The sequence below is a fragment of the Triticum aestivum genome, chromosome 7B, assembly GCF_018294505.1.
Source record: "Triticum aestivum cultivar Chinese Spring chromosome 7B, IWGSC CS RefSeq v2.1, whole genome shotgun sequence".
NCBI lineage: Eukaryota > Viridiplantae > Streptophyta > Magnoliopsida > Poales > Poaceae > Triticum > Triticum aestivum.
Genome location: NC_057813.1, coordinates 353,073,445 through 353,083,899, shown reverse-complemented (window position 1 = coordinate 353,083,899; position 10,455 = coordinate 353,073,445).

The window sequence follows — 10,455 nt, the reverse complement described above, 5'->3', positions numbered from 1 at the left end:
GGATTTTGGATGAACAAGCAGTATTTCTACTTAGTACAAGTGGAGGCTAGCAAATAGATTGAGAAGCAACCAACCAAGAAACGAAAAATCACATAAGCGAGCATTAAGCATAATTAGCACCGAATAATGCACCATAAGTAGGATGTAGTTTCATTGCATAACTATTGACTTTCGTGCTTGCATAGGGAATCACAAACCTTAACACCAATATTCATACTAAAGCATAATTACTCACCAACATGACTCACATATTATTATCATCATATATATTATTACAAAGAATCAAGTTTATTTTGTCCAATGATCTTCATGAAAGTTTTCATTATACCCCTCTTGAATATATCACTTTGGGACTAATTTCATATGTTGCTTTTGATAGCTCAAACAAATTTACGTGAAGAACATGTGCATAATTTTTTTTCGTTTCTCAAAATAATATAAGTGAAGCATGAGAGAATTTCTCCGAAAATTTCCTAACTCCCAAATAAATCTAGGTGAAGTATTTCTTCAAAATATTAAAGGACACCATGCTCAAAAAGATATAAGTGAAGCACTAGAGCAATTCCATACCTCAAAGAATTTAAGTGAAGCATAGAGAGAAATTCTAATAAATCAAAGCATAATTTTGACTCTCTCAAATAGGTGTGTTCAGCAAGGATAGATGACACAAACTAAAAGCAAAACAAGCAAAGACTCATATAATACAAGACGCTCCAAGCAAAACTCATGATATGCGATGAATAAAAATATAGGTCCAAGTAAAATACCGATGGTCGTTAGAAGAAAGAGGGGATGCCTTCCGGGGCATCCCCAAGCTTAGTTGTTTGTTTCTCTTTGGATAATAACTTGGGGTGCCATGGGGCATCCCCAAGCTTAGGCTCTTCTTACTCCTTATTCCTTCATCCATCATGATCTCACCCAAAACTTGAAAACTTCAATCACACAAAACTCAACAAAACCTACGTGAGATCCGTTAGTATAAGAAGGCAAATCACCACTCTAAGTACTATTGCAAACGCATTCATATTTTATTTTTGCATTATATCTACTGTGTTTTAACTTTTCCATGGCTTATACCCTCCAATACAATCCATAGATTCATAAAAATAAACACACAACACAAAGAAAACAGAAGATGCCAAAAACAAAACAGTTTGTAGTAATCTGAAAACTTTGAATACTTCTCTAACTCCAAAAATTCTAAAAAATTAGGACAACGCAGGAATTTTTTTATATTAATCTTGTGTACAAAATCAGGATTTGATCGCTCTTATGTGATTTTACAAAATTCCGTTACTCGCACACAAAGTCTCTGTTTAGATCAAATCAACTATCACCCAACATGATCCCAAAGGATTTACTTGGCATAAACACTAATTAAAACATAAAAAATGCAATCATAACAGTAGCATTATTGTGCAAACACTCAAGAACAGAAAAAAGATAAAAATAAATTTTATTCATTGGGTTGCCTCCCAACAAGCGCTATCATTTTATGCCCCTAGCTAGGCATAATGCATGGATTCAAGTGGTATCATATTTCATTCTAGATCCATAAGATGCCCTCATGATTGGTTCATATGGTGGCCTAATTCTTGTCCTAGGGAAGTGTTCCATACCCTTTATTAGTGGAAATTGAAATTTAATATTGTCTTCTTTCATATCAATCACGACATCTATAATGCGTAAAAACGGTCTACCAAGTATAATTGGACATGCCGGATTGCAATCAATATCAAGAATAATAAAATCTATGTGCACATAATTCCTATTTGCAAGAATACGAACATCATTAGTTCTTCCCATAGGCTTTTTAATTGTAGAACCCGCCAAGTACAAATTAAGAGAACATTCTTCAATATCGGTAAGACCAAGCACATCACATAAAGATTTTGGAATTGTGGAAACACTAGCACCCAAATCATACAAAACAAAACACTCATAATTTTTAATCTTGACTTTGATAGTAGGTTCCCATTCATCGTGTAATTTTCTAGGAATTGAAATCTCTAATTCCAACTTTTCTTCTAAAGCTTTCATCATGGCATCTACGATATGTTTAGTAGAAGCTTTATTTATTCATTGGCATGAGGTGCATTTATCATGTATTGCAACAAAGAAATACAATGAATCAAAGAGCAATACATCACTAGTTAAAGTTTTGACCTCTCCAAACCCACTGTTATCAATTTTCTCATCAAGATTTTCACCCTCCGAATTATCATGACGCCTTCTAGCTAAAGTTGACTCTTCTTTAGTCCCTTTATCATCAATTTTATTTTTTCTAAACAAGGAATCAATAGAAGAAACACCAATCATTTTAAGATCTTCATAATTTTATGAAAGCAATCAGTAGAAAACGCTCTTTCTAAAAATTCTCTTTTAGATCCAAGCATAGCGGTTCTTTTCTTACTTTCATCCATAGAAACATATAAAGCTTTAATTGGTTCCTCAACCTTTGGTACAAAAAATTTCGACTTGAGATTTTCTACGTCGTGAGAAATTCTATCAATGCTTCTAGACATATCATCAATCTTATTCAACTTTTCTTCTAGTATTGAAAGCTTTTTGAGCATTGATAAATTCTTTAGTATTATTCTCAAGATCAGAGGTGTTCTAATTATTATTGTAAGAAGGATTACCATAGGAATTACCATAACTATTAGAGGAATGTCCTGGGAAAGGCCTAGGATTAAAATTATCCTATAAGCATTGTTATTAAAGTTGTTCCATGAGACAAAATTCACATCTACGGGATCACTATTTTGCTCAATCAAAGTAGACAAAGGAACACCATCAAGATCAATAGAAGCACTTTTATTAGCAACCAATTTCATATGAGCATCAACTTATTCACTCAAAGTAGAAATTTCTTCAATTGAACTAACTTTTTTACTAGTAGGTGCTCTTTTGGTATGCCATTGTGAATAATTAGCCATAATATTAATTGAGTAGCTTCACCCAAAGTAATTTCCATAAAAGTACCACCCACGGCGGAATCTAAAAGATTTCTAGAAATAAAATTCATTCCCGTATATTTTTTTGTTATAATCATCCAAAGATTTAAACCATGAGTAGGAAAATTTCTTAGCATTAATTACATTCTTTCCCAAGATTGCGCAACATGTTCATGTTCAAGTTGCTTAAATTTCATGATTAGAGTTCTTAGGGAATTAATTTTTGCGGGCGAAAAATACTTAGTAACAAAAGCATCTTTGCACTTATCCCAAGAATCGATATTATTGTGAGGCAAAGAAGATAACCAATTTTTTGCAAGATCCCGCAAAGAGAATGGAAATAATTTCAACTTCACAATATCATTGTCCACATCTTTTTTATTTTGCATATCACACAACTCTATGAACGTGTTTAGATGGGACGCGACATCCTCATTAGGAGTACCGGAAAATTGAACTTTCATGACAAGATTCGACAAAGCGGCATTAATATCACAAGACTCCACACTAGTGGCGGGCGGAGGAATCAGAGTGCTAATAAAATCATTATTAATGGTATTGGAAAAATCACACAACTTGGTATTTTCTTGAGACATCACGACTACGCAGACAAGATTGCAAACAAAAACAGACCTGGCAGAAAAAACGGTGAACGAAAAAGAGGGCGAATAAAACGACAAATTTTGTGAAGGTAGGGAGATGAAAACGAGAGGCAAATGGCAAATAATGTAAATTGCAAGGAGATGAGATTTGTGATCAGGAACCTGATAGATGTTGATGATGTCTCCCTGACAACGGTGCCAGAAATTCCTTTTGATGTCTCTTGAACTACGTCGGTATTTCTCCAAAGAGGAAGAGTTGATGCAACACAGCTACGATAGGTATTTCCCTCAGTTATGAAACCAAGGTATCAATCCAGCAGGAGAACCAAGCAACACTACATAAACGGTACCTGCACACAAAGAACAAATACTTGCAACCCGACGTGTATAAGGGGTTGTCAATCCCTTCTTCGGATAACGGCGCCAGAAATTGTCAAGTTGACGGGATAAAATTGTGACAGATTGGATAAATAGATCTCGATAAAACCCGAAATAAAAGATGCAAATAAAAAGTGCAACAAGGTATTTTTGGGTTTTTGGAATAATAGATCTAAAAACAAAAGCAAATAAAAATAGTTCTCAAAGCAACTATGCCGAAGAATAAACCCGCGGGCCGTAGATTTCACTAGTGGCTTCTCTCAAGAAATAGCACACGGTGGGTAAACAAATTACTATTGGGCAATTGATAGAACCTCAAATAATTATGATGATATCCAGGCAATGATCAATATATAGGCATCATGTCCAAGATTAGTAGACCGACTCCTGCCTGCATCTACTACTATTACTCGACACATCGACCGCTATCCAGCATGCATCTAGTGTAATAAGTTCATGGATAAACAGAGTAATGCAATAAGAACAATGACATGATGTAGACGAGATCTATTCATGTAGGAATAACCGCCATCTTGTTATCCTTAATAGCAACGATACATACGTGTCTTGCTGCCCCTTCTGTCACTGGGAAAGAACACCGCAAGATTGAACCCATCGCAAAGCACCTCTTCCCATGGCAAGAAAAATTGATATTGTTGGCCTAACTAAACCAAAGATTTGAAGAAGAAATGCGAGGCTATAAATAATCATGCATATAACAGATCAAAGAAGACTCAAATAATATTCTTGTATAAAAGATCTGATCATAAACTCAAAGTTCATCGGATCCCAACAAACACACCGCAAAAGAGTTACATCAAATAGATCTCCAAGAGTCAATTGTATTGAGAATCAAAAGAGAGAGAGGAAGCCATCTAGCTACTGCCTACAGACTCTTAGGCCTATGATGAACTACTCACACATCATCGAAGAGGCACTAATGAGGATGATGAACCCCTCCGTGATGGTGTTTAGATTGGACCTCGTGGTTCTGGAACTTGCGGCGGCTGGAATTATGTTTTGTCGACTCCCCTAGGGTTTCTATAATATTTGGGGATTTATAGGGCGAAGAGGCGGTGCGGAAGGCCACCGAGGTGGGCAAAACCCACCAGGGCATGCTTGGGCTCCTAGGCGTGCCCTGGGAGGTTGTGCTCCCCTCAGGCCTCCCGTCTGGCACTTATTTGGCCCATCTTGTTTCTTATGGTCCAGAAAAATTCTCCAAAAAGTTTCGGTGCGTTTGGACTCCATTTGCTATTGATTTTTTGCAAAGTAAAAAACAAGCAAAAAGCAACAACTAGCACTGGGCACTATGTCAATAGGTTAGTCCCAAAAATGATATAAAGTTGCTATAAAATGATTGTAAAACATCCAAGAATGATATAATATAATAACATGGAACAAGAAAAAATTATAGATACGTTAGAGACATATCAATCACCCTTTCCGGCTTCATGTACCTGACACAGGGGTGGAAGTCGTTCGCCCGCGCCCGCGGCCTGAAGGAGGGGCACACCTTCCACTTCAATTTTGACGGGGTTGCGATGCTTTTCGTGAAGATCTTTGGGTGGCCTGGCGCCCGCATGGAGTGCTACATGGAGAGTGAAAGCAGTAGCAGCGACCACTCCTTCGGCGACGACGACTATAGCAGCAGCTGTCGGTGTCAAAACCGGCGGATCTCGGGTAGGTGGTCCCGAACTATGCGTCTAAGGTTGATGGTAACAGGAGGTGGGGGACACGATGTTTACTCAGGTTTGGGCCCTCTCTATGGAGGTTATACCCTACTTCCTGCTTGATTGATCTTGATGAATATGAGTATTACAAGAGTTGATCTACCACGAGATCGTAATGGCTAAAACCCTAGAAGTCTAGCCTGTATGATTATGATCGGCTCTATGGACTAAGCCCTCTGGTTTATATAGACACCGGAGGGGACTAGGGTTGTACAAAGTCGGTTACAGAGAAATGAATGTTCATATCCGGGCACCAAGCTTGCCTTCCACGCCAAGGAGAGTCCCATCCGGACAAGGGAGAGAGTCTTCTGTCTTGTATCTTCATAGCCCATTAGTCTGGCCCACGTCAAATAGGCCGGACGGCCGAGGACCCCTTAATCTAGGACTCCCTCAGTAGTCCCTAAACCAGGCTTCAATGACGAGGTGTCCAGCGCGCGAATTGTCTTCGGCATTGCAAGGCGGGTTCCTTCTCCGAATACTCCAAAACAGTCTTTGAACACAAGAATCGTGTCCGGCTCTGCAAAAAAATTCCACACACAACCGCAGAGAGTATAATATTTCACGAGCCCAATCCGCTGACAACTTTTGGTAGCGTGACATCACGTCACCGCCCGACCATTATTTCAAACCGTTTTTAGCCTGCCGCTCCATATTTCGAGAGGCGGTTTCATTGGCACCTCTTGTCAAAGCTGAGATCGTGTCCCCTTATTGCAGGATTCTCATCAATGCGGGCATGGGTAATCCCACGGTGTCGTCTGCACGGCCCTTGTGAATAGGCGAGTTTTAGGGCGAGTGGGGAGGCTCTTGATATTCATTGCCTTTATAAAGAGATAGGGATTCACCCCTTTCACCCACGCCTTCTCTCTCTGCCTCCCCCATTCTCGAGCTCTAGAGCCCAAGTTCTCATCTTTTCCGCCCCAAGAAAGCACTCCAACCATGTCCGGATCCGGAGCGTAGGGCAAGTGGACGACTTCCTCCGTTAAGGAGAAGGACATTACCAAGCTCCGGGAGGCTGGGTATTTGGCCGAGGAAATCACCCACCGGCTTCCGGCCAAGGGACATATCGTCCCCACCCCGGAGCCCCATGAGAGGGTAGTATTCATCCCCCACTTCATCCGCGGGTTGGGATTTCCTCTCCACCCATTCGTCCGCGGACTCATGTTCTACTATGGGTTGGATTTCCATGATCTGGCCCCAACTCCTTCCTCAACATCTCGGCATTCATTGTCGTGTGCGAGGCCTTCCTCCGCATTCCACCCCACTTCAGATTATGGTTAAAGATCTTCAATGTGAAGCCGAAGGTCGTGGGCAGTCAACACGCGGAGTGCGGAGGTGCCATGGTGAGCAAGATGCCCAACGTTGCATGGCTAATAGGTACCTTCGTGGAGACCGTCAAAGGGTGGCTACAGTAGTGGTTCTACATTACAGAGCCGCGCGACACCACCTGGGCCGCGGCTCCCGAATTCCAGTTCGGAGCCCCGATGCGGTCACCTCCTGGCTAGAGAAGGGCCTAGATTGGTCTTCGTCAAACGAGCTGACAACGCTTCAGACGCGCATCAGGAGCATGATAGACAAGAATATCAAGCTTGTCAATGTGATCCAGGTGATGCTTGTTCGCCGGATCCTTCCGTGCCAAAGCTGGGCTTGCCATTTGTGGGAGTACGATCCGGCGAAGCACCAGACCTTGCTATAGTTCTTCGGCACTACGCACGAAGACATCTGGAAGGTGCTTTTCAAGTCCAACGAGACATTGCCAGATACGACCGAGGACCATGGGCATGACTTGGCCCATCCCGCTAGTCCGGTAAGTTTTTTCATGTTTTCAAGATGTATCCTTTACTTCCATACTCGAGGAAGACGCCTAAGCCTCCCTATTGATTCTCTCGGGGCTGGACAAAGAAGGCGGAGCAGATTCATTGTCCGACTCTGCGGCCTGAAGACCCAGCAATTCCACTTCTAACGAAGATGCTAGTTCCGGCGCCCTATCAAACGCCAGAGAAGAAGGCCAAGGGGACCAGAGGTGGCCTCCGTCATAAGGGCACTTCAGACGTGATGTCCGGAGATGCCGAGACTTATTCCTCCGCCATTGAGGATGACGAGGAAGACAAGGAGGAGGAAGAAAGCCATTCCCCCCTAAGGGGGGGGGGGAGAAAGAAAAGGACGGCCTCCATGCGTCTGGAGGCTGAAGCGGCCAAGAAGGGGAAGGCTTCCCTCCCGGACAACTCCACAGCAGACACCGACAGCAGCTCAGAGTGTCACCCTAGGGATAAGCCCCTGGCCCAATAGTAAGTACTTGAAGATGCACTCATATATCCGGCCCTTTTCCTTCATGGTTTTAACATGTCAAATCATGTGTTGTAGCCCGGCCCGTTCCGTCCTCCAGCGATCCTCATCAATTGGGAATTCGCTGGACCCGAAGGTGATGGACAGTGGGTCCCTTCTGGCGGCCTCCTCTCCCAAGGCCATGGATGACATCAAGGTGTTGTCCTGAAGGACCCCAGGCCAGGGAGAGACGTAGGAGGCTGTCAAGGTGGCGCCAGAGGGTGAAACCTTGGCCGTCGGACACATGGGGGAGCAAATCCCCATGGATACTGGCGATGGGGGCCATATCCAATTCGGCCCCCAACCGAATACAATTCCGGAGACCTATACGGCTCCGGAATTAGGTAAGCAGCCTCTTTCAAAAGAAGGAGGTGTGCCTATTCCACCGGTGACCTCTGTCCATCCAGAGGCACCGGATAATTTGCTGGAAGCGCTGCAAGGCGCTTCCATTATTGAGGAACACCGTATCCTTATGGGTACGGTAGTTGAGAGGGTGTAGTCCGTTAAGAGCGGACTGACCGACACCTGTACCAGCCTTCTAACAGGTTTTGAGGTGAGCGACACAATTATATAAAAATAATGTCATAGTATAGACAGTAGCCCCTGAGACTCTGTCCGGTGTTCGGAAAGAAAAGCCGAACAGAGGATCAAATAATTTTCGCAGGAGACTAACCTGACATGTCTATATGAATAAGCAGGCGTCGTTGCTGGCTGCGACCTCTCATGCTGCTGAGGTCTCCGGGCTAAAGCAAAGTTTGGAGCAGATCGAGGAAGAGCTCGGCCGTGTGAAGAAACAGCTGGAAGACAATCAAGGTATGCAATAACCCTGTCTATACTCAGGAAGGATGAATGATTTGTGCTGACTAAAGTGCCATGATATTTATTAGGAGCAACGACCGAGGTGGAGACCCTCAAGAAGGCACTGGCCAAGGCCGAGGAGAGAGCGGCCAAGGAACAAGCCGCCTGTGAAACGCATGAGGCCAGGGTCGGTGAGGTCCAGCAGGAGCTCTAGGATGCCGTGAGAAATGCGAGTCCTCGGAGCGCAACATTGTGGATGAAGAGTCCGAACTTGCCAAGGCCCTCCAAAGCGCACACGATGCCCGGGTTGAAGCCCAGGGCACCCTCCAGGAAGTCCAGGAGGCCAGAAAAACCGCGGCGGGTAAGGCCTTTATTATGCAGAGCAAATATGTGAAGAAAAGGTTCCTCTTATTGACCCGGATTTGGAGTTCTCCAGGGGTGTTTGCGGATCTGCCGCGCAGTGTTTCCGATGCTGCGGAGTTTTTCCGAGCCAAAGAGGGGAGCTCGACGGAGAAGCTGTTCTAGTCACAATACCTTGCGCCAGAACATCCGGTGCCCTTTAGCGATCAACTAAAATAGCTGGTTGAACTGCATAGGGTGGCCGAACTGGCCATGAAGGATTTGATAGTCCAGTTGTGGCCTACCGAAGCCATACCGAGCAGCTACTTCGGGCTCGTGACGTCCTCAAGCGGTTGGTCTGCATCGAAGGTGCACGGATGGCCTTCGCCCGTGTCAAAGTTTAGTGGGCGAAGATGAATGCTGTCAAGCTCGCGACCGAAGGACCGCCCACTGGCAAGGAGCACTGCACGCCCGAGCGGTATTTTGATGATGTCCTGGAGGGATCCCGCATTGTGGTGGAGCAATGTGCGAAGGATATTATCTTTGAATGAATGCATTCATGTTATCCTGTCCTGTACTATGAAACAAGGTTGTGATGTAATATAATGCTTGTTTTTTATTTAAAAATTCCCGTGTGGCCGTTTTCTTTGAATCTGAGAGTTGGCCAGTCGTCGGCTTCAGCCCCCATGTAGTTAGTACAGGGGTGTTCGGGATGGAATCTAAACACTCTTGATCCAAAGGTTTGGTCCTTAAAGGAGGTGTTTAGCGCAACGAACCAGGCAATCGGACTATGTGGCTTTATCACCCTCACTTAAGCATAGGAGTTTGACAATAGAAATTTAGGCGCAGCCCCTAGTATTTGTAAGTCCGAACTTGGGGTGCTGTAAACACCTGATCGGGTGAAACCGATTCATCGCATAATGCAGAAAAAATCGCAAAAGGTATGTAACCTCTCAAACAGCTGACCGGCTCACGCCGCATCATGACAGTCAGTTTTCGGCTTTCTCTGCTGAGGTGCTCATCCGGATAAACCATGACACAATCGGAGTAGTTCTCCCTTTACTACCCTAGCCGATATAGCGGAACGTAAGGTAGTAAGCACAGGAGCCGGCCAACCCAACTATTGACCAAAGACATGATTCGGAGCCGATGCATATAATGCTAAAGTTTGGGGTGCCGAATGTCGGTGTTCTGGGAACAGGGGTCCCCAGACTTGCCTGCTTGCAGCCCATGGTGTGGCTCCACCAACAGCCTAGTATGGCCCGTCTTCATCAACCAACACTCAAGACCCTAGCGAGGGGCCAAGCCTCGCGAGGCGGACGACACAAC